Raw genomic sequence first — 27,745 nt, 5'->3', positions numbered from 1 at the left:
CCGTATTTCTGCACTATAAGGCGCACCTAAAAGCCTTTATTTTTTTCAAAAGCTGACCATGTGCCTTATAATACAGTGCGCCTTATATATGGATCAATGTTAAGTCTCAAAGTCTTGCAACTAAGGCAAGCAGCCGCCGACTAGATTTTCCCCCGAAGGTGAAGTAGTCCGTGGTCTATGCTGGGATTTTTATACCGGCGTTTCATTTCCTAACCAATGTGTCAATCATCATTTGAATCAGTCACTATTGGCTAAAATAATTTGGAGGTAAAGGAGGCAGATCCTTTTTATCATTTACAGGCTCGCATAGGCTAAAAGGGCGAGACAAAGCCTGCAATTGGCCGAAAAAGATGAATGTGAATCACATGTTGGGTTGCACTACGGCATAGAGAAAACATTTTTTACTATTTTGTATTTGTAAATATTTTACTCTCCTGGATTTACTACACTCACGGTTGTAAGAAGACCATGGTTACGTATCATTATTGAACGTGATGGCTGCAAGAGAACTCAGGTGAGCTATGCGGCTTTATATTTTTCCGGTATCTTTTTTTTAGAACGATCTTGATGTTTCTGTGATGAGTCTATTTTTAAACTCAATTCAATTCAAAGTGTTTATTGTCATATGCACAGTAAAGAACCCCGTTTCCCTGCACAATACAATTCTTACTTTGCTGTCCACACAGTTGCCAGCAAAAACTAAAATGGAAACTAAGAAATGATATTTGGATCGATGCATTTGAGTGATTGGTGACATCGTACAGACACTGTTTCCGTACATGTCCAAGACACGTATTTGCCTCTTTGCAAGATTTGGGAATGTTAAAGGGGTAATAAGTTTGACTGAACTATCTGACTGTTTTGTCGACGTTCCCATTGTAGCGCCTTATAATCCAGTGCGCCTTATGTATGGAAAATATTGGAACAAAAACTATTTTTTGGGGGTGCGTCCTATAACCTTGTGCGCCTTATAGTGCGGAAAATACGGTATGTATATGGGAAGCTCAAAGCAGCTCCCTCCAGAATCCTGAACCTGATCTAACTTTTGGACCTGTGCCCGCTCGTTTGGCGCCAGCTGCTGCTGGTTACCTGATTGGTTCCCCGTCCTACTTAAGCTCAGTCCTTTCACGCACCTGTTGTCAGTCCGTCAGCGAACCTCTGTTTTCACAAGGCAAGCATTTTTGATTGACTCCCGTCGGTCCCGTTTTGTCAACTGTTTTCCACTCATCCGTTCCTGATTTGCACATTTGTCTCTCGCTACGACCCGTTTTTTTGACCAAGACCATGTTTTGATTTTGGGGGCGGATGTGGCTCAGGGGGTAGAGAGCTCGTCTTGGGATCAAGAGATCGCAGGTTCGATTCCCGGCTCCTCCGTCTTACATGTCGAAGTGTCCTTGGGTAAGACACTGAACCCCTAATACCCCCAATAAGCAGGTTAGCGCCTTACATGCCTGCACGGCCGCTATTGGGAAATGTGAAGCACACTGTAAAGCGCTTTGGGAAGTCTTGACTTGAAAAGCGCTATAGAAATGCAGATCATTTCATTTCATTACATCTCCCGTCCCGGCTAACGACCCGTTTTTTTGACCCCAGCCACCTTCTGATCTCCCGTCCCGGCTACGTTTTTCCGTCCAACTACGCTAACATCTCCCACTCCGGAAGATCCACTTCCGCATTCGGAACACAGTCTGATCCCGTGAGCGGCTTGCTTCCCACGTCCAGCGAGCACCGGATCGCTGGCACTGCCTTTCCTCTATATTTCAATAAACTTGTGAGTAGCGTTACGCATCTGGGTCCTACTTCTGTTCTGGTCGTGACAAGCTTACCCTCAGTGATGTGCAGTGAGGAGAGACAGTTGAGGATATACCTCACCTGTCTAAATGGAAATAGAATATTACAAATATATTAAATGATTATACTTATTTACTGTCAAATTTATTTGTCATTAAATTCCCAATTTTTGGATATAGTATTTCAAAATCGCTGAATTCAACATTAGAATATTATTAAACCAATCATTAGGTAATGTAATAATGTGCTGAGCGTCTATAGATGCAGAATTAGGCACACAGTGTTCTTGCCTCATGGCAGAGGGCAATAGTGAGACTAATGATTCTGTTTTGGAGCACAAGAATGGACGGGAACGAAACTGAAAACCGATATAAAACAGGACAAAAATAAATGGGAACAATAACGGACTGGGAATAGCAATTGGAAAACAGGACCGAGTCAAAACCCACGTCTTGCGGGGCAGAGGTTCGTTGACAGACTGAAAAAGAAAGCATGGGAGCACTGAGCTTAAATAGATGGAAAGCCAATTTGTCAATGAGCTGCAGCTGGCGCCACACGGGCGGGGCCAGTTGGGCGCCATGGCAACTGTGACACATATTCTGTATTTGCTTATCCTCTTTAGGGCCGTGGGGATGCTGGAGCGCATCCCAGTCATCTTTGGGCAACGGACCAACCTAAACTGAGTCACAGGTTACACAGAGACATCCATACCTAGGGACAATTTAGTGTCACCAATTGTTATGCCGTGGACGTCTTTGGAGAAAACCCAAGCACGGAAAGAACATGCAAACTCCGCACAGGGAGGCTACTGGCTGGATTTGAACCCAGAACCTCTGAACTGTGTTGCAGACGAGCTAGCCACTCAGCCGCCATACCGTCTTATCTCTACGAAGATTATTGTTATTATTATTATTAAAGCTGCAGTCAGCAGTTTGAACATTTTCTACTCACTGAGGCCATCTTCTGCCTTTTTGTGGTTAGTTTTGGCCTTTGGACTGTATTTTTCTTACTTTCGCCATTTTCGTGTCTCATTAACAGAAAACGGATGACAAACATGAAATCACTTTTTACCCCCAGCCTCCTTTCCCTCCATCTCACCTTTCCGGATTCCTAATGTGTTGTGCATCACAAACAGCTCTGATAAAAGAAAACTAAAAACTGATGATTGCAGTGGAAAAACTCAGTTGGGCATTGTGAACACATACCTAATAGAGAAAATATTCTTCTTCCAGCTTTTTAGGACACCTCAAACTTCAAATATAGCTTCATAGATTTTTGTTTCGCATAAACCTGAAGGCCAAACTTAAAAAAAAATAATGACATTTGGAAAAAATGTAAACATCCTTTCGTCACGACCAGAACAAAATCAGGACCCAATTGCATAACATTTACTACAAGTTCTATTGAAAGTAAGAGGAAGGGTTGCGCCCACGATCCGGTGCTCGCTGGACGCGGGAAGCAAGTCGCTCTCGCAATCGGATTGTGTCCCGAAGATGGAAGTGGATCTTCTGTAGCGGGCAATGGCGGTGTCAGGGAGAGAAAACAGGTCGATAGCCGGGACAGAAGAGCAGAATTGTGATCGGGGTCAGAAACAAGTCTTAAGCCGAGACGGGAGAGCAGACATAGTCGGGATCAAAAACGGATCTTAAGCCGGGACGGGAGAGCAGATGTGGTTGGGATCAAAACAGGTCGTGGTTGGAGACAAACGGGGAGATCGGGAACGGGCAGGTGGAAAAAAGGGTGCAAAAACGGGACAGGCGGAAGTAGCACCGGGGCCCGGATGGAGAACGCTCTCGAGCCTGCAGACTTCTTGGCTCTCAGAGTCACAAGTAGACCGGCATTTTCCAAGCGCAGACTCCGTGCAGGAACATAGGGGGAAATCAAATCAGAGAGATAAGAGGGTGCAAGTCCGTGCAAAAATGTATATGTTAATAAGAGAACCTTAAAGTCACATGTTAAGTGGACAGGGAGCCAGTGCAAGTTGGCCAATACAGGAGTAATATGCTCAAACTTTTTGGTCTTAGTCAAAAGTCTAGCTGCTGCATTCTGAACCAGCTGCAAACTTTTGATGCTAGACATCCGGAGACCAGAAAGCAATACATTACAGTAATCAAGCCGAGAAGTAATAAACCCATGAATTAAAACCTCTGCATCTGATTGGGACAGCATCGAGCGAATCTTCTCAATATTACGGAGGTGGTAGAAAGCTATTTTAGTAATAGTTTTCCAGTGTGACTGAAACGACAGATTAGGATCAAATATGACACCTAGATTTTTGACCGATTCACTCTGGGTGATATTACCTTTGTCTAGGTTCAGGATTGTGTTTGAAAACAACTCACGACAGTGAGCTGGACCAATAATCAACAATTCAGTTTTTTCTGGGTTAAGGCGCAAAAAATTAAGTGACATCCATCTTTGAATCTCAGTAAGGCAAGCCTCCAAAACATGAAAATAGACTGCTATTTTACATCCAACCAAGCGCCGGTCGTCTCTCGTTCCCCCAACATCCTTTTGTTTTCATTCCACTCCTTAGGCACTAATATATCGTCTACAGCAGGGGTGTCAAACTCATTTTAACTCGGGGGCCACTGGATAGAACAAATATTCTCTCAGGGGCCGGACTAATGAGGTAGGAAGAATGAAAAGGAAAGAAAGAAAAAAGGAAGAATGAAAAGAAAAGATGGAGAGAAAGAAAGAAAAAAGGAAGAATGAAAAAAATATATATGGAGAGAAAGAAAGACAGACAGAAACAAAGAAAAAAAGAAACAATGAAAGAAAGAAAAAGAGAAGGAGAGAAAAGAGAATAGTAGATTGAGGAGAAAGAAAAAGAGAGAAAGAAATAAGAGAAAGAGAGGGAGAGAACAAGAGGGAGGGTGGGACAAAGAAAGGGAGAAAGCGAGAGAGAGAGATAAAGTAGAGCGAGAGACAGAGAATGTTAAACAAAAGAGATAAAAAGAGAAATAGTGAAAGAGGGGGAAAGAAAGAGAGAGAAAAAGAAATCCAAACAGGAATAGAAAGAGAGAAGGAGAGAAAGAGAGAAGGGGAGAAAGAGGAGGTTGATGTAAGAGAGAGAGAAAAGACAGAGAAAATGAAAAAAGGAAGGGAGAGCCAAAGAAGGTAAAAAGACATAGATAGAAAAAGAGAAGAAGAGGAACAAAGAAAGAAAAAGAGAGACAGAGCGAGTGAAAGAGAGAGAGATTGAAGGTGAGAGAAAAAGGGAGGACGAGAGAGAGAGTGGAAGAGAGAGAGAGAAAGAAAGAAATACATGTGCAGCGTATGTGAGAGGCACCTGGCTTTGGTAAAATCAAGTGGAGATATTTTAACCTGCAGCTCGTTTTTCTCTTGCGCTTCCCTCAGCTTTGTCTCGCGGGCCGGATTCAATCCCTTAGCGGGCCTGATCTGGCCCACGGGCCGGCAGTTTGACACCTGTGGTCTACAGTGATTGTAATGATGCTAGAGAGCAGTTGCGTACTACTAACAGGCTTTTCTGTCACACGGATCAGCATCACCCCGCATTGATTTGTGTTCCCTTTAAATCGTCTGTTTCCTCCACGGCCAGCGCTGCTGTAATTGTGTCCGGCCTAAACGATTCAAATACGGCCGTTTGTGGCTTATTCCTCTGCTGCACTGTCATTGTCACCGGCACTTATTTCATTACAAATTCGCTCGACTTGATAAACAGCGGGGGGTGCCCCATTGAGCGGCGCTTAGCCGTTCTGGCCTGGGACTAAAAGGCGGTCAAGCGGGGCAACAAATCACACCGAACGGAACGTTTGGTCTTTGTGGAAGCTAGTTATGGAAAACTGATAGCGGGATACAGAATACTTAATAGGTATAATAGATGCTGAAAAGGGGGAGCGCTCTGCTAATTGGCAAAAGTGGGGGGTGAGGGAGGTAAGACTGACACCCCCATTCCGTCCTTTGTGCTTTGTGAGAGCTTTCGGGTACTGTGAAACAATCTAATAGATTCTTCACAGATGGGGAAGTGGCCCGCTCTTTATACTTTCCTCTTTTTCATCTCTTTCGGGTTGACAGCTAAACGTGTTTACTGGGTAATTGTGATACCTGCATTCTCAAGTGAGTTTCATGTTTGTTTTTTTATTTTTGAGATAAGATTTTCCTGAAAATGCATGCTCAGTGAACACACTCTAAGAGCGCCAAGAGGCTTATTTTTTTTTCTTTTTTTCTTTTTTTTTCTTTTGAAACGTGGTTAGCACGTCCATAGCACAGTTCTGAGGTGATGAGATCAAATCCAGTTACCAGCTTTCCTGTGCGGAGTTTGTATGTTCTCCCCGTGCTTGCGTGGGTTTCCTCCGGGCACTCCGGTTTCCTCCCACATTCCAAAAACATGCATTTCAGGTGAATTGGCCGGTCCAAATCGTCCCTAGGTGTAAATGAGCGAGTGAGTTGTCTGTCCCCGTGTGCCCTACGATTGGCTGGCAACCAGTTCAGGGTGTCCCCTGCCCACTGCCCGATGATTGCTGGGATGGGCTCCAGCACCCCTGCGACCCTACTGAGGATAAGCAGTGTAGCTAATGAGATGAGAGATGAGATGAGATTTTGAAAAGTAAGTGAAAATGTGTCAGGAACGATGACTCTTATTTAACTTTACCCATGAAATAATCGTCAAGATATAAAAGAATACAAAAGAAAACTGATGCTGTAAATAAAAAAGCACTTGGATGGTGTGAAATACCACTGAAAACGTTTGGAAGGCTCTTAAAAAGGACAGTGAGTAGTATTTGACCACTAGATGTCACTATATTTGGTCATGAGATCGGAAACAAGTGCTAAAAAGCTCAGGGAAAAATACAAACAACGGAGAATCAAAGTGACCAAATTGCAGCATTTTTTCTTTTTTTGGGGGGGCAAACATTCGCTGAAGTTTTTGTTTTTTCCCAGTACCAGTAGCAACAAAATGGCCGACGATTATGTCAGCTCCCTGCAGGTGTGATTTATTTCGGGCAAAATAAATTGTCAGGACCAGAACGGAAACAGGACCCAATTGCGTAACGTTTACCACAAGTTTTATTGAAAGAAAGAGGAAGGGCTGCGCCCACGATCTGGTGTTTCCCGGACGCGGGAAGCAAGTTGCTCTCGCACTCGGACTGTGATCCGAACACAGAAGTGGATCTTCCATAGCCAGTAAGGGACGAAAAAAACTGGTCGGTAGCCGAGACTGGGAAAGCAAAGCGTGGTCGGGGTCGGAAACGAGTCATAAGCCAGGATGGGAGAGTAGACATAGTCGGGATCAAAAATGGGTCGTAAGCCGGTACGAGAGAGCAAACGTGATCGTTATCAAAACGTGTTGTAGTCGTGGACAAACGGGAGCAAAAATGGGACAGGCAGGGGTCAGGGTCGAAATGGGCTTGGCTGGAGAGTAGACGTGGTCAGGATCAAAAACGGCTCAAAGCCCGGAGGACAGACGGGAGCAAAAAACAGGTGGGAGTCAGGGTCGGAAAAGTCTTGCCTAGTGTAAACTGAGGTTCACAGACGGACTGACAAAAGGGGACAGATAGGAGTGGGTTTAAATAGGGACAGAGAACCAAACAGAGTCCGACGCAGTTGGCGCCAAAGGAGCGGGCACAGCTGAGTCACATCAGTAATCATGACAGGTTAGGCTTCAAATTCAGATTCAGATTCAGATTCAGATCTACTTTATTGTCATTCTAGTACACGTGTATACAGAAAGAAACGTCGATACATCTCACCCGCACAGTTTCCTTGAATATACAGATATAAATAAAATGTTGTATCGAGTTAGAGTATTGAGTACTAATAATATACTAAATAATTATGGCTATCTATAGTATTTTACAGTAGTGCAAAGAGTGCAAGAGGAGCAGCTTACCAGATGTGCAAAATGGGCAGTCAGGTAAACAAGTCAGGTAAAACAGTAACAATAAGACTGTAGTACGAGGAGTGCAGAGGAGAACAGATGTGCAAGGAGTGGCTAGCTATACAGGGAGTGCAGAATTATTAGGCAAATGAGTATTTTGACCACATGATCCTCTTTATGCATGTTGTCTTACTCCAAGCTGTATAGGCTCGAAAGCCTACTACCAATTAAGCATATCAGGTGATGTGCATCTCCGTAATGAGAAGGGGTGTGGTCTAATGACATCAACACCCTATATCAGGTGTGCATAATTGTTAGGCAACTTCCTTTCCTTTGGCAAAATGGGTCAGAAGAGGGACTTGACAGGCTCTGAAAAGTCAAAAATAGTGAGATATCTTGCAGAGGGATGCAGCACTCTTAAAATTGCCAAGCTTCTGAAGCGTGATCATCGAACAATCAAGCGTTACATTCAAAATAGTCAACAGGGTCGCAAGAAGCGTGTAGAAAAACCAAGGTGCAAAATAACTGCCCGTGAACTGAGAAAAGTCAAGCGTACAGCTGCCAAGATGCCACTTGCCACCAGTTTTGCCATATTTCAGAGCTGCAACATCACTGGAGTGCCCAAAAGCACAAGGTGTGCAATACTCAGAGACATGGCCAAGGTAAGAAAGGCTGAAAAACGACCACCACTGAACAAGACACACAAGCTGAAACGTCAAGACTGGGCCAAGAAAAATCTCAAGACGGATTTTTCTAAGGTTTTATGGACTGATGAAATGAGAGTGAGTCTTGATGGGCCAGATGGATGGGCCCGTGGCTGGATCGGTAAAGGGCAGAGAGCTCCAGTCCGCCTCAGACGCCAGCAAGGTGGAGGTGGGGTACTGGTATGGGCTGGTATCATCAAAGATGAGCTTGTGGGGCCTTTTCGGGTTGAGGATGGACTCAAGCTCAACTCCCAGTCCTAATGCCAGTTTCTGGAAGACACCTTCTTCAAGCAGTGGTACAGGAAGAAGTCCGCATCCTTCAAGAAAAACATGATTTTCATGCAGGACAACGCTCCATCACACGCATCCAAGTACTCCACAGCGTGGCTGGCAAGAAAGGGTCTAAAAGAAGAAAAACTAATGACATGGCCTCCTTGTTCACCTGATCTGAACCCCATAGAGAACCTGTGGTCCCTCATCAAATGTGAGATTTACAAGGAGGGAAAACAGTACACCTCTCTGAACAGTGTCTGGGAGGCTGTGGTTGCTGCTGCACGCAATGTTGATCGTGAACAGATCAAAGCACTGACAGAATCCATGGATGGCAGGCTTTTGAGTGTCCTTGCAAAGAAAGGTGGCTATATTGGTCACTGATTTGTTTTTGTTTTGTTTTTGAATGTCAGAAATGTATATTTGTGAATGTTGAGCTGTTATATTGGTTTCCCTGATGAAAATAAATAATTGAAATGGGTATACATTTGTTTTTTGTGAAGTTGCCTAATAATTATGCACAGTAATAGTCACATGCACACACAGATATCCTCCTAAAATAGCTAAAACTAAAAAAGCCCCACTCCAACTTCCAAAATATTCAGCTTTGATATTAATGAGACTTTTGGGTTCATTAAGAACATGGTTGTTGTTCAATAATACAATGAATCCTCAAAAATACAACTTGCCTAATAATTCTGCACTCCCTGTAAAGAACTGCCAGTAGTGCAAAAAAGTCGAACAAAACCAACAGATGTACAAATTAGCAGCAGTTTAGATTTACTATGTGTTTGATTGACCATTTAACAGTCCCTTAAGCCATAGTTTGGAAGCCCCTATCCTAGAAGTCAAAGGTAGTGAATCCCAAATAAATAGAGCTAACTATTCTTTGGTCTGTCTAAAAATCATGCTGAGAGATCAGTGCATGGGATTTATGTTTTTCTTAAAGGACCCCAACCAAATCACGCAAGGTCAATGCATTCAATTTGAGTTGTATGGAGAGTGGACGGCAATTTCAATATGTTGTTTAAGCCAAACCTCAAGAAGATAATGATTTATTGAGTGAGGGGATATATGAATTATGTATTGGCTCTACGGAGATTTTTTGGGTATTAATTGTCAGGGAGGTTTGTAACAAGTGTGTGAAGGTTGGAGGGGCTGTAGGAGCCAGAGATCACAGGGGTCCTCCTTTAGGCCTGTGGTCCTACAGCCACACTTTGACTTGCAAATGAGTTCAAGGAGGCTAATTAATGGGAAGTGGGGGTTTTGAAACATTGGTAGCCTGTAAGTGGGAATAATTTGGGGTGCCAATTTTATTCGTCACCTTTTTCTTTCTATTTTTATCTTAGAAGCAGGGTTGGGTAGGGTTACTTTAACTTGATTACTTTCAATTCCTTATGGATTACTCCAATACCAAATATGCCAATAAAATACAAAAGAAAATAAATATGAATAAAATGACTAAATTTTGTGCAGGCTTGGGGAGTAACGGAATACATGGAATGGCAAAAATGATGTTGGCAAGCTGTTTGGGTTTATTTTCATTTTGTTTCTGTCGCATTTTATGTTAGTTTTGCCGGAGATCAAAGAGATCAAAGCCAGGAGAGAAAGCTTACCACGTGTTGTGAGTCATCATTTTATTCATATTTATTTTTTTTTGTCTTTTATTAGCATATTTGGTATTGGAGTCATCCAAAAGTAATTGAAAGTAATCAAGTTAAAGTAACCCTACCCAACCCTGCTTAGAAGATTGCTTATTTTATCATCATTCCATGTGTCAAATTATCTGATATGAGATCAAATGCTTATGATCGGATTAAGACATTTTTTAAATTTGCTGAAATCACGAATAATTTGTATCTTATTCCTAAATTTATAAAAGTTACTTATATGTAGAACAGTGGTGGATAAACAAAGGCCCACAGGCCAAATGCAGTCTATCTGACTTCTGAATCCAGCTTGCAAAATGTTAAAAATATATACATGATAACCTGTATAAAACAGTAAAAAATTACTATTAATAAAAATGTGTGATTAACTGTCATTCTTTATCCCTATTGTCCCTAATTTTTTTCTCATGTCAAAATATTTCATGCAAAAAGTACACTTCTGAGTTACCCCAATTGCAGTTTTCAATGCATTTGATCGAATTCAAAACGTAATACTTTACAATATACTCAACAAATAATACAAAATTACAGTAAAATAATAACCATAATAAATGACATGTATTACCCCGGGAGACACAATGACCTGAAATTATGAAAAAAATGTATACTGTTAAATAAGGCAATATGGCAAATATATATATATGTTTTGTGCATTTCAAGTAATATTCTTCTTTTCCTTGTAAAATTTTAATTTGTATGCGGCTCCTGACAAATTCGGTTTATGTTTATTTTTTGGTGTGATATGGCTCTTTCAACATTTTGGGTTGCAGACCCCTTGGCTAGCTTATTGTTTTGCCAGCAGAACCTGTTTCGGGGCTTTAGAAGTGCTATTTGTGCTTAAAATGTGTTTATTTGAATGATTCTATTATCATTTCAATGTCCATAAAAGTACTTGAACTTACCTTGGTTATTTCAATCAAAGCGGCTGAGTGGTTATTTCAGTTTATTCAGTTTTCGGGAAAATAAACGTCCATATTTTCCAAAATTATAATAAACACTTTATACTGTCAATTTAGGCATATCGTGGCCAATATTTTTTGCCCATTTTTCGTGTTATTTTTATCGTCAAACTTAAAAAGAACAAAACAGGTTGAAAATTCAGTAAAATCAACAATTACAGTAGAATAATAATCAAAATAAATAGTCAGTGTTACCTCGAGCACCACGATGAACATAAATGATAGGAACTTTAAACTGTAAAGTCAGGCAGTATGGCTGATATGTTTTGCATATTTTAAGTATTATGTTTTTTTTTTTTCTTGTAAACCTTGATACTCTCAATTTAATCTACATGATCATTTAAAAGTAGTGTTTGTAACTTATATAAGATAGTGACAGAGGTGGGCAGAGTAGCCCAAAATGTACTGTTACTTCAGAATAATAGGTCTCAAGTACAAGTACAAGTAGTCATCCACATCATGACTCAAGTCAAAAAGTATTTGGTAGAAAAAGGACTCAAGTACTGAGTCACCGTAGCTTCTTATGTATTGGTTTTATTCCTCAAATCGAGCAAAATCAGCCTATTTTTCGAAGGCGATTGCGGCACAAAAGAATAACCCCAAAATCCTTTTTTTTCTCGACACTGTAGCCATTCGATCGAAATCTGTCCGATCGACAACATAATCAAAATATTCTTACTCAGGTCATCTTCTGGCTGAAATCATCATTGCAGCCTCTGTTAATCTGTTTTTGTTACTCGTGCAAGTATCTGAAATTCTCGCTCAAATAAACCCTTCCTTTTCCTTAGTTTTAGAGTTTTGGGTTGGAATTTGGACTGCATTTGAAACATATTTTCTTACTTTCACCATTTCATCGAGCACGCGAGTGAAATCACTCTCATCCCCCCAAGCCACTTTCCCTCCAGCGCGATGCCCTCGGTGGCTGGAAAACCTTTGATGAAAGTGATGTAAAAACAGGCATGGGGAGAACATGCAAACTCCACACGGGGGAGGCTGCGGTAGCTGGACTTTAACTCTGAACTTCCGCACCGTGGGGCTGCGCACTAACCACCCAGCCGCCGTGCCGCCCTAATACACACGTAACATATAAAATATTGAATTTTAAACTTTTTAAGGACACTTCAATCCATGCAGCGCACCGAAAGGCTATAAGAAAAACGTGAAACTAGTAAAAGGAATTCATTTCTAAACATTTTCAATAGTGTGCCTAAGGATATGTTTATGAAAAAAAAGTATGCATTGACCTCAAAAACAGTTGAAAAAACACCGAGTTAGAGAATCACAATCCCGGTCAAGAACATTGCCCCACGTACCTGTACCTGTTCTCCTTCTCCCCAGGTGTATGAACCCATTACACCCCCAGCCTCGCAACCCCTCTTTGCTGTCTTCCCAACAGGGGCAAAGATGGATGGAAACAATGAGCGCAGCCCCCCAGATGGGCTGATTTATGGCTCCTCCTTTGTATCTAAGCAGAGCTTTGGCCCCCAGGTGCCCTGCCTAGCATGCACTAGGGACAGCCACTGTCTCAGACCTGATGGCCCCAGACTCCCCAGCCCTCTGTGATGCCAAGTACCAAACAGCGACTCTGGAATAGTGTTCATTCGTCATATGAGTAACCTGGGATCCCCCTTGAAGAGTGGCGGTGCAGAGTGCAGGGACAATGAAAGATGCTCCCTTTCTCCCTCGCCTCTTCCCACAAACATCGATCCACTGTAACAATGTATCATACAATTACGATGCACTGCCACTGTGACTATCATCAGTATAGAAGCTTTTCTTTAATAGTTAGAACAGTTGTACAGTGGTACCTCGGTTTTCAAACGACTCTCAGTTCGAACAAATCGGAGTCAGAACGCCGGGGTGGATGTTTCACATCACATTTTTTTACTCCTTTTAATTTTCTCAGGTGCTGTTGCACCTCCAATACACTAGGAGGCGTCCGAGATTAAACAAATGTGTAGCAAAATGGGCCGAGTTACAGAATTTCACTACACCGGTGAAGCTGCAGCCACCAGAGTCATCATGACTTTAATGAGACTGTCATGAATCTCTTTCGAAAAGTGCTAAAACAAAGGCAGAAGCAAGTGTCATTGGATAGATATTTTATATTTTAAGAGAAAAGAACACCCTGTAGCCAGTCATCTGTAGCAAAGAGATTTGACCGTGTGAGCACCCCTCAGACAGAAGAGCTCCCCGAAGTTTTCATGGAAGGGGACTCTCCTTCCAAACAATATTTTTCCTTCCTCCTCCATCCCTCTAACCGTCCATTTACGCCTTCTGCTGACCACCACAAAGGTAAAAAATCCTATTCATAATTCTTTTCTTTATCCTTTTTTTTAATTTTTGCAAGTTCATGTTAGTGTGATCTTTCGTACGGAAAATTACGCTAACGCGAATGTACGATTAGCCTGGGTTTGTGTCTTAAAGGTAAACAAAGGTAAACATTCAGGGTGTTGGAACTGATTAAAACGATTTACATTATTTGTAATGGGAAAAATTATTTCTGTGTTCGAACAAATCGCTTTTCAAACAGGGTTCCGGAACGGATTATGGTCGAGAACCGAGGTTCCACTGTATTATAAAAATACAACTTTATAAAAACAACTATAATGCAATGGAGTAATTCACCAATCTCTTAACCGCCTGGGTGTGTCTTGGGTGGGTAAAGATACTGCACCTGGTGGCGCCCACCCCTCTACAGGCCACTTTTTTGGATAAGGGTTTGATCCTCCATATGAAGAAAAATATACTGATTTACCATGGTTACCAGTAACAGGAGAAGCCTCCTGTTCTGTCACAGCACCTTCATTATGTAGTCACCGTTGTTGTCGGTGTAAATCATCATCCTGCTCTTCAGATCTTCGGAGATAACTTGATTCTCGCAAGCTTACTGGTATGGGGGTGAAGATACTGATACCAGATCACTGGGAACAACTTTTTGGGAGGGCTGGGATGATCACAAAGGGATTCCATTTCTGACATCCTACAATATATAACTTTCAGATTTGGGCTGAAAAACTATTTTATGGCAATGACGTTACAGCCTTTGCTTTTGTGACCTATACAAGTCTCTTTGGATAGTAAAAACCTTTGCGGTTCCTAAATACATGTCTTTGTAATCATAACCAACTTTTTTAAATGCAACAAAAGAGAATGAGAATGACCACAAGTAAAAATATTACTTAAAAAAATAACAATACTCAAAATAACTAAAATACAGTGACTAAAATTTTTGCTTCTTTGACTATTTATGACTGAAGAAGAAGTAACTGGATGATTGTTTTAATTCACAGTCTGGTGGGCAACCAGGTTTTATTGTCCCCTGACTAGAATATCTAACCATCCATCCATTATCTGCATCACTTATCCTCAGTAGGGTGGCGGGGATGATGGAGCCCATCCTAGCCATGCCTGGGCAGTGGGCAGGGGACACTCTGAACTGGTTGCCAGCTAGTCGCAGGGCACACAGGGACAGACAACTCACTCGCTCATTCACACCTAGGGACAATTCAGACTGGCCAATTAACCTGACATGCAGGTTTTTGGAATGTGGGAGGAAACCGGAGAGCCCGGAGGAAAACCCTGCAAGCACGGGTAGAACATGCAAACACCACAAAGGAGGTTTGATCTGGTGACCTCAGAACTGTGCCGCACACGCGCTAAACACTGCGCCGCCGTGGCCAGAGCCAAATACCAAATCTGTTTTAAAAGCTTTTCTTTTTATCAAATTTCCTAACTGACAAAAAGCAGATCTACTTGAGGGTGTGGGAATCAAAGAACAACAACAATTTAGGCCACTATTCGCCATTAGTGACAATTATCTTAACAGTGCATAATACTCGAAAAAAACAAACAGCAGTACGGTATAACAGTCAAAATAACATACTACTATTATATGCAATCTCCTTTGCAGATATTAAAAACAGAATGAACTCATTAATGGCAAAAACTCAGATATCCCATTTTAAAATATTAGAATGTCATAAAAAAATATCGTAGTAGAATGAATGCCATTATCAGCAATATCTAATTATTAAAAGGCTTGTAGTTTTTCAGTTGATTTGGAACAAATTCTGAGGTATGATTGTTTTTCCAAAACACTGCTGTGTATGTTGTCACATGTTCTAAAATAATTTTTGGGATGTTCAACAAAGTGTTTAAGTATAACAAATAAGATTACTGTCATGATTACTGATGTGATTCACCTGTGCCCGCTCATTTGGCGCCAACCGCCGCAGGTTCTGATTGGCTCCCTGTCACAATTTGAATCCAGTCCTGTCAGTCCGCTGATGTCAGTCCGTCTGCGAACCTCAGTGTATACTAGGCAAGCCTTTTTCAAACCTGACTCCCACCTGTCCCGTTTTTGCTCCCGTCTGTCTCCGGCTACGACCCGTTTTGATCCTGACAACGTCTGCTCTCCCGTCCCGGCTTACGACATCTTTTTGTCCCCGACTACGTCTACTCTTCCGTTCTGGCTTACGACTCGTTTCCGACCCCGACCACGCCTTGCTCCCCCAGTCACGGCTACTGACCCGTTTTTCCGTCCCCGACACCGCCATCGCACGCTACGGAAGATCCACTTCCGTGTTCGGATCACAATCCGAGTACGAGAGCGATTTGCTTCTCGCGTCCAGCTAACACCGGATCGTGGGCGCAGCCCTTCCTCTTTCTTTCAATAAAACTTGTGAGAAACGTAACGCAATTGGGTCCTGTTTCTGTTCTCTTCCTGACAACTACTACTACTCGTGTGATTAAGCTTTGACCTTGTATAGTATTGTTAATTCTTGGCTTATTTCTTTACTTTTTTGGGGGAAAATAAATGAATACAAAGGAAAAACACCCCATTCATTTTCTATGGAGTGTTCTGTGTGTTCAAGAGTTCTTTATTAGCTTTACGTGATTCCTGTCACGAGTGTTTGTTTTTGGTACATCTTGGCAGACCAGTAGAGTGCCCATGAAAACAAATATACATGGCGGCTGTTTTATTTGGTATCTATTCATTTTTGAAAGTGTTATTTCAATTAAAAAGTGGATAAACTGCTGATTAATTCAGCACACTTCCCAATTACAGATCAAACGGGCCTCCTGGGCCCTGCAAAGCCACTGTGTGGCAGATGCCATGCACACATTCGGGCATATTTTATATGACTATAAAATATTGAGTTGGTGTGTACTGTTGTGGTACTGTCTGGTGTCTATGTCGCCTACATGTAAATTTGTCTGTGGCACCCTAGTCTGCGATAGGAGACTGATATCTGGGACAAGTTTGGATTTGCTACAGGGAAAATGATGCAATGGGATGCTAAGACACCCTATAAAAGTTGCAGCTCACACTCTGCGAGTGTTTGTGAAAAATCGTGTGAATGCAAATATTGTTGAGGGATGAAAATTTGAAGTTCTCAGAGAAATTGGCTTGAAAGGCTTTATTTTGATGAAATAAACACGGGGAAAAATGGCATAAATTAGTTTAGATTCAGAAATGTCCTGCGACACTGTGATAAGCATATTTGTATGAGGTCAGCGTTTGATGTTAAAATTCAAATAGATTATGTTTGCGAATAATATTTATTGGATGAGTTGTATGGGAAGTTGCAAATAAGGGAATTTGGGAAACTGACTGAACTTTTCTCCCATTATGCTTTATAAAAGTACCGTATTTTCCGCACTATAAGGCGCACCGGGTTATAGGGCGCCCCCCGAAAAATTAGTTTTTGGTCCTATATTTGACATACATAAGACGCACCGGATTATAAGGCGCTACAATGGGAACGTCGACAAAACAGTCAGAAAGTTCAGTCAAACTTATTACCTCCTTAACATTCCCAAAGCTTGCAAAGAAGCAAATACGTGTCGTAGACACGTGCGGATGCGGTGTCCGTACGATGTCACTCAAATGCATCGTTCCAAATATCATTCGGAAGGTTAAAGTCTTGGGATTCAAGAAATGCCGACCATTCCTTAGTTTCTATTTTCTTTTTCGCTCGCAACTTTACTGTGCATATGACAATAAACACTTGGAATTGAGTTTAATGTAAAAAAAGACCCATCACAGAAACATCGACATCACTCTGAAACAAGATACTGGGAAAATGTATAGCCGGAGTAACTCACCGAAGTCGTTCAATAATAATGTGCCACCATGGTCCTCTTATATCAGTGAGTGTAGTAAATCCAGGAGAGTAAAATTTTTACAAATACAGAATGGTTAAACATGTTTTCTTAATGCCGTAGACAACCAGACTTGCTATTCACATTCATCTTTTTCGGCCAATTGCAGGCTTTGTTTTGCCCCTTAGCCTATACGAGCCTGTAAATGATAAAAAGGATCCGCCCCCTTTACCTCCGAATAACTTTAACCAATAGTGATCGATTCAACTGATGATTGATACATCTTTTTCGGCCAATTGCAGGCTTTGTTTTGCCCCTTTAGCCTATGCGAACCTGTAAATGATAAAAAGGATCCGCCCCCTTTACCTCCGAATAACTTTAGCCAATAATGATCGATTCAATTGATGATTGACACATTGGTTAGCCAATGAAACGCCGGTATATAAATCCCAGCATACACCGCGGACTACTTCGCCTTCGGAGTAAAAATCTAGTCGGCGGCTGCTTGCCTTAGTTGCAAGGCTTTGCGACTAAATATTGATCCATATATAAGGCGCACTGTATTATAAGGCGCATGGTCAGCTTTTGAAAAAAATAAAGGCTTTTAGGTGCGCCTTATAGTGCGGAAAATACGGTAATCTACACAGACCTGGCTGTTTTTTTTTTGTTTTTTTTAAATTATTTAATTATTCAAATTATTATTAATTGTTCCTTGCAGTAATGCACAATTCTTCAAAATTATGCAGATTGTAGCAAATATGGGTGGTAAATAAATTATTCCAACAAACAATTTATTGACCAATTTGATTAAACAGCCGAGTTAATTCTTTTCAAAACTTGTCTTGCCTTTTTGGATAACCACATTCGCTTTTAGATCATTATGTCAGGAATATAGATGAAAAACCATCCATCCATCCATTATCTTCACTGCTTATCCTCAGTAGGGTCGCGGGGGTGCTGGAGCCTATCCAATCTATCTTCGGGCAGTGGGCAGGGGATACCCCTGAACTGGTTGCCAGCCAATGGCAGGGCACACAGGGACAGACAATTCACTCGCTCATTCACACCTAGGGACAATTTGGACTGGCCAATTAGCCTAACATGCATGTTCTTTTTGGAATGTGGGATGAAACCGGAGTGCCCGGAGGAAACCCATGCAAGCACGGGGAGAACATGCAAACTCCACACAGAAGGTTTAATCTGACGACCTCAGAACTGTGTCGCACACATGCTAACCACTGCGCTGTCGTGCTGCCATTATATTATTATATTATTATAATATGTATTATATATATATATACAGTGGAACCTCGGTCTTCGAACGCCTCTCAGTTCAAACAAATCGTAGTCCGACCAAATATTGAGAAATTCTTGCTTCGCTGTTCGGTCAAAAAATCGGAGTTCGAACGCCGGTAATGCGTGAGTGCGTACGCTAGGATGCGATGCTGAGCGGCGTACGGGTGTAGATCGCTCTTTTCGTGAACAACTGTTATCGCGTGCGGACGTGCTTCGTTTTGCTTTTAATATAGGTGTACGAAGGGTTTTATGCCTCCGAAGAAAGTCAGTGCAAGCAACAAAGTTGCTAGAGGTGAAAAAAGAAAAGTAGTGCGTACAACTATTGCATTTAAGAAAGAAATAATAGCAAAATATGAAGGAGGTGTGCGAGTGTCTGATCTTGCTAGGGAATACCCCACCGTCCACCTGTGCCTTCTGCTGACCACCGCAAAGGTAAGAAATCCTATGCATAATTCTTTTCTTTATCCTTTTTTTAAATTTTTACACTTTCATGTTAGCGTAATCTTTCGTACTGAAGATTACGATAACGTGAACGTACGATTAGCCTGGGTTAGCTTCATGTTTACGTTAAACATTCAAGGTAAACATCAGGGTGTTGGAACGGAGCCCAACATTCAGGGTGTTGGGACGCAGCCCCCTTTCAAATGAACCGCTCACCACTTGTTGTGGAGACCCGGGTGCTAAATGACTTGTAAACGACCTGATTTTTTTATTTTTACACGTTCATGTTAGCGTAATATTTCGTACTGAAGATTACGATAACGCGAACGTACGATTAGCCTGGGTTAGCTTTGTGTTTACGTTAAACATTCAGGGTGTTGGAACGGATTAAAACGATTTACATTATTTTTAATGGGAAAAATGATTTCGGTGATCAAACAAATCAAATCGGTTTTCGAACAGGGTTCTGGAACGGATTATGGTCGAGAACAGAGATTCCACTGTATATAGAATATAAAAAACTAAGAAACCCATTTTTAGTTTAGTAGAGGTTTAGGTTGACTTTATCCCAATGTTTTCTCAATAAACTGCTTGTTGAGTAAAGTCTTTTTTTTCCTGCAAAGCCGGTTACAAAGAAATGATTTCCAATAAAATTCAATACCCTGCCGCTAGCTGCAAGATTCCCATTGAGCGTTGGCAGCCCTCTTTCCCCGAGTGTGCCCATAACTCATTTCAGTGTAAGTGCAAACAAACTGCTTTAACAGCTCTCTGGGCAGGTGTTTTCCTGCTCCTTTTATATGATGCTGCTCTTCTCACACAAAGCTCCTTCCCAAATGAGCCAGCAGCAGTTTGTATCCACCACTTTTGGTCCCTAAAGACGGCGGACCAATAGTTTGTTGAAATCCGCCGTGACCATAACACATAAATCATCTTTTAAGTACTAAGAAGAGCAGGTGTGGGCATAAACAGTGTCAACGCTGCTTCTCCATGGATGTAAATAATTTATCAAACCTGCACACACACAGCTCTGTTTATTCCTTCCCAACCAGTGTATAATCCTCGGACACCGTTTTAGTGGAGGGGCTGTCATGAGACACGCATTCGCGCACACACATGGTATGGAGGCGGCCCTGTCTGTCGCTGTAATGAATCCCTCTGTGATCACCCTGGCACTCGCGGTCATCACTCTACGGCCAACGTTCGTGCAGACACACGAGCTTGCATGCGTGCAGAGGTCCCGCTGACTGTCGACTCATTCATCATGCGACTCCTCTTGGAGATGCTCGCAGGGGCCTGGGGGGGGGATTTGATGCGTGTGCTGGGACGCTGCTGGTTTATAAGGCGGGGGTGTCCAAACTCTTTCCTCTGAGGTTCACGTATGGAAGTATTAAATGATGCAAGGGTTGCATTGGTGTTGTTTTTTAACGTTAATCTAACAAGCACCCAAAATGATTAACCTTGGAGAACCTGAAAAATGTTTTTCTTTTTGGACAATTATGAGTGGGTGTTTAGGGGTTTAGATATAAAATCATAAGGAAGATAAATAAATTGGTTGTTGGTCCATGTAAATGCTGTGACTTCTCATAAACGGCTCTGAACATTGACAAATGTAATATCACCCAGAGTGATTTAGTCAAAAATGTAGGTGTCATATTTGACCCCGATCCGTCCTTTCAAACACACGTTAAGAATATTACTAGAACAGCTTTTTTCCATCTATGCAATTTTGCTAAAATTCGCCCTATACTGTCTCAGTCGGATGCGGAGATTATAATTTATGCGTTACCTCCCGTCTTGATTACTGTAATGCACTACTTATTTTGGAGAGGACGTCGTTGGGCGTCGCCCCAAAATATACGCAGAGAGGAGATATGGCAAAGAGGGAACGCTCTTTATTGCATTGATGCAAGCAACGTACAAGCAACGTTCATTCGAGCAATTCGAGCCATGTTCCTCGTTTCTCTTTTCACGTCGGCATTTATAGTGTGTTCAAAACAAACTGTTTTTTCCGGCCCACCAAGCTCAGCATAACAGCTTGTGACTTCCTGCAATAACATCCTACCATGACTTCCGACAGATGTCTACACACAATAGGCTATTGTCAACTCCAAGACTGCTGACATACAGTTAATCCACAACACTCTCCGGTCTCCCGAAGTACAAAATCAAGAGCCTTCCACTGGTACAAAATGCTGCAGCGAGGCTATTAACTAAAACAAGAAAGTTTGATCACATTACCCCATTTTAGCTAACCTGCATTGGCTCAATGTTAGCTTAAGATGTGATTTGAAGGTTCTCTTGGTAGTATACAAAATTATGCATGGACTTGGTCCCTCATATCTTTCAGATTTATTTCCCCTAATGTTCCGGTCCAGAGACTTTGCTCTAAAAATGATGGTCTACTCGTGCTCCCAAGAGCCAAGAAGAGATCCACAGGTTCAAGAGTGTGTCCATTTGGGCCCCGGTGCTGTGGAATGCTCTTCTCCCTGAGATTCGATCCGCAACCTCAGTGGAACTGTTTAAATACAAGCTTGAAAACATACTTCTATAGCATATGAATAACCTATATCTTATGTTGACAATATCTGTGTATTATTATTGCAACATCCATGGCAGCCTGGTCATCCTGGAAGGATGCATTACCTCATGTGCGGTCCCTTCAAAGGTTTCTCCATTTTCCTCATGTTGGGGTTTTTGAGTTTTTCCTTGACCTCATGTAGGTTTTAGATCAGGTGATGGTGTCACAATAGTCTGTGTTTTGCAATAATCTGTGCAGCCCTTTGTGATTATGGGCTATACAAATAAACATGACTTGACTAATTAAAAGGATATATTATACATAAAAAAATATATCTCCTAAGGACAGCTGGGGTGCATGTGGATCTGTTCTGAAAATAGCTCACCAGGTCTGATTCATTGTGATCTGTACCTAAAAAAAAATTGGTGGTTGACTAAGTCAATTGAACACTACTTCAAATACCGAACCTGTTAATATAGTAAAAACATAGCAATGACATGATAAGTTGTTTTTTTAGAAATGCATATCAAACTGGGTGCCCTTTGCACTAATTAGAGAGAAAGAATAGCTCTCAGCTTAAAAAAGGTTGGAGATCCCTAATCTAAAGTATATCTTATGGGTCTATTGAGGAGGTATTTTAAGAGTTATTCTTGTAAATATATATTTCGGTATTAATTGTGACATTAACTTCATGTGAAATGATATATCTTCAAAACCATTAATTTAGCCAATCTTATTGTTCTTATCATCTTTCTGAAAAGGTGTTTGTTTATTTCTAGCGGTGAGATTTCCCTTTCTTCGAAAGACTGAACAGTGGCCTCTCTATATAGAAGCTACTATAGTTAAGAGTAATTTAGGATCAGTCAACACTTCCAGAAGCTACCACCAGAGGGCCTAGCAGAAGACTGGTACTGAAAACTGCAGTCTCTTGTGCACCCTCACTCCTCCACCAGCATGCATACACTTATACCAGCAACGGTGATTTCCTCCATGGTAAGTGCTCCTAATAGTGTTCTTAATGAACTTTTAGATTACATTAATAATGCATATTTTTGTTCAATTACTATATGAATAGTGTTTTTAGTGATTAGGAAGATGTGTATAGCTATTTAGGGTGAACTTGGATGATTTTGGAGGGCTGGGACCAGATTAATTGGTTTTCAGTTATTTATATGGGTAAAGTTCATTTTGGATAAGAGAAATTTAAGAGAAAATCTTGATGAATAAAAAGGTTTAAAATTTGTGTTTAAAACCTTTTTCCATTAGAGAATAGAATTTGTAGAGAATGCTGTGGGCCATTGAGAATTGTTGACGGCTCCGAATGGTCTCCAGGTCTCAGTCAGGACAGTCCTCCATTCAGAGTTAAATAGAAAATGATCTCCCCATAAGGAAAGGGAATGCAGGCGGCACAGCAGTACAGTGGTTAGCGTGTCCACGGAACAGTTCTGAGGTCAAGGGCTCAAATCCAGCAACCAGCCTTCCAGTACGGAGTTTGCATGTTCTCCCCGTGTTTGCATAGGCTTCCTAAGGGCACTCTGGTTTCCTCCCACATTCCAAAATCATGTATGTCAGGTTAATTGGCCGGTCTAAATTAACCTTTGTTGTGAATGAGCGAGTGAGTTGTCGGTCTATGTGTGCCCTGCGACTGGCTGGGAACAGTTTAGGGTGTCCCCGTGCCCACTGCCCGAAGACAGCTGGGATGGGCTCCAGCACTCCTGTGACCCTACTGGGGATAAGCTGTGGAGATAATAATAATGGAAAGGGAAAGTCTCATGGGTAAGTGCCATGCCAATGAGTTGGTTGCAGACTATAGTTGATAGTATTTTTCAATTACAGTGGAACCTCGGTTTTTCGAACGCCTCTCAGTTAGAACAAATCGGTTCTCGAATAAAGATTTTGAGAAATTCTTGGTTCGCTTTTCGTTCAAAAAGTTGGAGTTCAAATGCCGGTACGCTAGGGTGCGATGCTGAGCGGCGTACGGTGTAGATCGTGTAGATTGCCCCCACCCCTCGTGAAGAACTGTTATGACGTGAGCGCGCACTTCTTTTCGCTTTCGCTTTTAATATCGGTGAACGGAGTGTTTTAGCCCTTAATTATGCCTCCGAAGAAGGTCGGTGCAAGCAGCAAAGTTGCTACAGGTGAAAAAAGAAGAGTAGTGCGTACAACTATTGCATTTAAGAAAGAAATAATAGCAAAATGAAGAAGTTGTGCGAGTTTCCCTTCTTTCGAGGGAATAGAGCATGGCTTCTGCAGACCACCACAAAGGTAAGAAATCCTATTCATAATTATTTTCTTTATCCTTTAACCGCTCACCACTTTTTGTGGCGACCCGGGTGCTAAATGACGTGTAAACGACCTGATTTTTTTTTTTTTTTACACGTTCATGTTAGCGTCATCTTTCGTACGGGAGATTACGCTAACGCGAACGTACGATTAGCCTGGGTTAGCTTCATGTTTACGTTCATGGTAAACATTCAGGGTGTTGGAACGGATTAAAACGATTTTACATTACTTTTAATGGGAAAAACGATTTTCGGTGATCGAACAAATCGGTTTTCGAACAGGGTTCTGGAACGGATTATGGTCGAGAACCGAGGTTCCACTGTAGGTGTTATTTTCACAACAAAATTATTTTTCTTCCACGACATCCCCGCGACTCACTCATCAATGAGGGTTTGACGAGGGTTTCCTCTCGCAGCGCCCGCCAGAAGCTAGACTTAGGCTTCTCCGAGAGCGTTAAGTGCATATCTAAATAGTTGATGAGCTCTAAGCTGTTGGGGGAAAGTGTCGCCGGCGGCGACTCATTGAGAAGCCCGTCCTGCGGGACTTCTTGAAACAACCTGCCGTCCTGCTGCTCCGCAACCAGGGGACAAAAATCTGTTTTTTCTCTTCCACATTTAAAAATAAGGCTGCGATGGTTTGTTTTAGTCAAAGATTGCGAAGAAACCACAACAACTGAATGACACAGTCAGAAAATTCCTGCAAGTCTTTGATTTATTTAACTTTTACATATTAGTTTAAAAAAAACAGTGATGTATTTATTATATATATATTTGTACTTTTTGAAGTAATAAAGTGTAAAGTGACGTTACTGTGTGTATTGAATTTCCCATTCTCCTTTGAATGCACCATTGCTTATGTGAACCCAGGCCAAAACTAATATAGTTTTGCCGTCCCAAAGCAATGTTTAAGCTATTTGATGAAATCCCAGTTGGTGTTAAGAGTAATATTTAACAAAAGCCAAGACAGACTATACCCGTTGTATATAATTATAAATGTTTATTAAACTTTATGAGTTTGGGTGTAGACAATCCGTGTCCACGTGTTCAATTTCTGGGATTTGGACCGAGTATTTGGACAAGAAAACAAGAGCTGAAGACAGCAGTTATGTTAAAGAATAAAACAGAATATTCTGGGCCTGTGTGATCAGAACAAAGTCATTTCTAAAACATTCACCGACAACTGTCTGTTTTTATAGGAAAGGGGGCGTTGATGCAAAATTGAATCCAAGCAGAAGAATGAAACTTAACTGGGATGGAATCTTCCAGTAAGTAAGGAAGTCACATATTTTACCAGAGAATTTTGTTGAGACTGGATGTAACTGCATTTTCCAGGTGATATAATAATATTCTGGCGGAGTTATCAGAACACCACTTAGCTGGGAAAGTACTGAATGAATGGACATATTGAAACATCAAATTATTACAGCAAATTAACACTTCATGCAAATACGTGGACTATCATAAGTGCAGTTTTAACAACTAAATTAATTATGGAATGAAAACTAATTGAATTAATATAACTGGAAAACTCATGAAATCATAACTAACTATTCAGTGACACATTTTAATAAACTAACACTAGCCTGGTGCTTATTCTAGCCAATGAAGCAGCCCATTTGAATGCCAACCACAAGTTAGCATCTACTTGCAAGGGGAACACAAATACTGTGCAACTAACTACCAGGTACTATAATAAGACAATGTTATACTAAAATGTTAGTTATCTTATTTAAAGGCTTCACCAAGTAGCGTAAATTCCGGACTTTAGAGCGCACCTGATTATAAGCCACACCCACCACATTTCGGGAGGAAAACCGATTTTGTACATACACAAGCCGCACCTGTGTATTAGCCGCATGCGCTCACATTTAAAAAACCCAATTCAAACACGAAATTAACCCATACCCGATTAAGTTAAAAAAACACAGCCGGCAAATTAAACGGGAAATGATACCAATACTTAAAATTTAATGCAGACCTGCAGAGTCCAGGTGCCCGTTGAAAGTAATCCAAGGAAAAAAGTGTATATTTCCAAAGGTAAGGGTGAGAAAAATATATATCCACTATTGTCGGCCGCGTCCACAAACACGTCTCACCTTTACTCCACTTCCTGTCAGCCTGTGTTTGCCCCGCCCCTTCTCTCTCATTTGCTCGTACAAAACATATCAGAATACGTTTCTTAAATAAATACATTACAAAAATATACAGTTGCAAATACATATTATACATGGTTACACATATTTACAAAGAAAGACGGTACACCGAGAGAGTTTTCAAAGCTTAAATAATAATATTATAACTTTCATTCCAAACCGTGGCTGTGTAAGGTAGCAAAACGCTACTAGGAACACGCTCTCAACACAGCAAACAGCTCTGTTAAAAAAACATATCGTACTTGGAATTAACACGGTAAAACGTTCTTATCTTCCTCCTTATAATCGACGTCATCAAAGTCGTCTTCCTTCAGTGTGGGAAAGAGACTTCGTCATATAGACGTCGTCCCACGCTCCCTAATTTGAATAAACGCTTGTATCACGCTCGCAAAGTAAAGTTTCCTTCTATATCGGACTGTTCGATTGCGTCTAACTTGAAGGTTGCGTCATGTGCCTCTTTTGTTTCAATTAGCATGATGAGAATGTCTACGCTAATTTAATTTGTGCACAAGCTAAGAAGTTGCAGTCTAAATCGTACCTTTTGTACTCGAGCGTCGCTGGCGGCCGTTGAAAAAAATTACATAAATTGGCCGCATCACTGAATAAGAAGCAGAGTTGAAAGTTTGGGGAAAAAAGTAGCGACTTATAGTCCGGAATTTACGGTAGCTAATATGTGTAGTTCTTTTCTATCGCCTGCCCATAGCTATAAGGTATTTATGCTAATTTCTCGTTGGTTTTTAGTTGTTTAAGTGATCTGAGATTAATTTTTTAAGCATGACAAAAGACCTTTGGTTGTACAACGATGTCATTCACTATATCCGAATAAATTACTCTGAGAAAGTCAAATGTATAATTCTAAAGGAAATTACAGTTTGTGATGATGATTTAATTGTGTTAACTGCTCCAATTATAGAACATCTCCACTGTTAGGCCTGCTCACATGTGAGCATGTGTGCTTTTGTGTGTGTCTTCGTATGTGTGTGCAACTTTTCATTCTGCTCAACTGGGAAATGGTGTCCACAATGCGCTGTTGCAGAAAAGGAGGAACCCGGCTTGTCCAGAATTGATGTCTCTTGGAGACGTTTTGTTGCCGCTCACCCTTGCACCCTTGGGAGCATTAAGCTGAAAATAATTGGCTCTGGATCTCTCCTTCTCATCGATTCTTTAGAGTCAGTGAACTCCCAGCATTCAGAGACAGAGAAAGAAACTCTCACTCACACGCAAGTAAAGATGCAGAGTGTGTCTCTAAAGGGATGAGCGGGCCAGAGACATGAAAAATTGGACAAAGGCAAAGCAGGCGTCCAAGTTTAAAAGCTGACGTTAAGAGCTCCAAGCAAACAGACCTTGTAAATAGTCAACACATCCCTTGTTGATGAAATTAAGTGAATGTAAGAAACTTTCCTGGATGGGGGAAAAAAATGGGAGAAACCTTCTGGTGGCTCTTTGGGACCCTTTTAACATCCTTTACTTTGAACTACCACATGGTGGCCAAAAGAGGGCGCTCAAGTTATGTCACTGAAGCCACAGCAGAGTACCGTGGAATTATTCTAAAATGTACTGTCCTAACTAACGTAAGACATAACGCAGGGATTTTCTCTCAGTGCACGTACATCTAAACTACATTTCAAACAGTCACACACAAAGCAAGAAAAAAAAACATATTATATGTTGATATTCAGGGTTGAGTAGGGTTACTTTAACTTGATTACTT

The sequence above is a fragment of the Urocampus carinirostris genome, chromosome 5 (assembly GCF_059441175.1).
Source record: "Urocampus carinirostris isolate Australia breed hairy pipefish chromosome 5, RoL_Ucar_1.0, whole genome shotgun sequence".
NCBI lineage: Eukaryota > Metazoa > Chordata > Actinopteri > Syngnathiformes > Syngnathidae > Urocampus > Urocampus carinirostris.
This window is presented reverse-complemented; position numbering follows the sequence as displayed.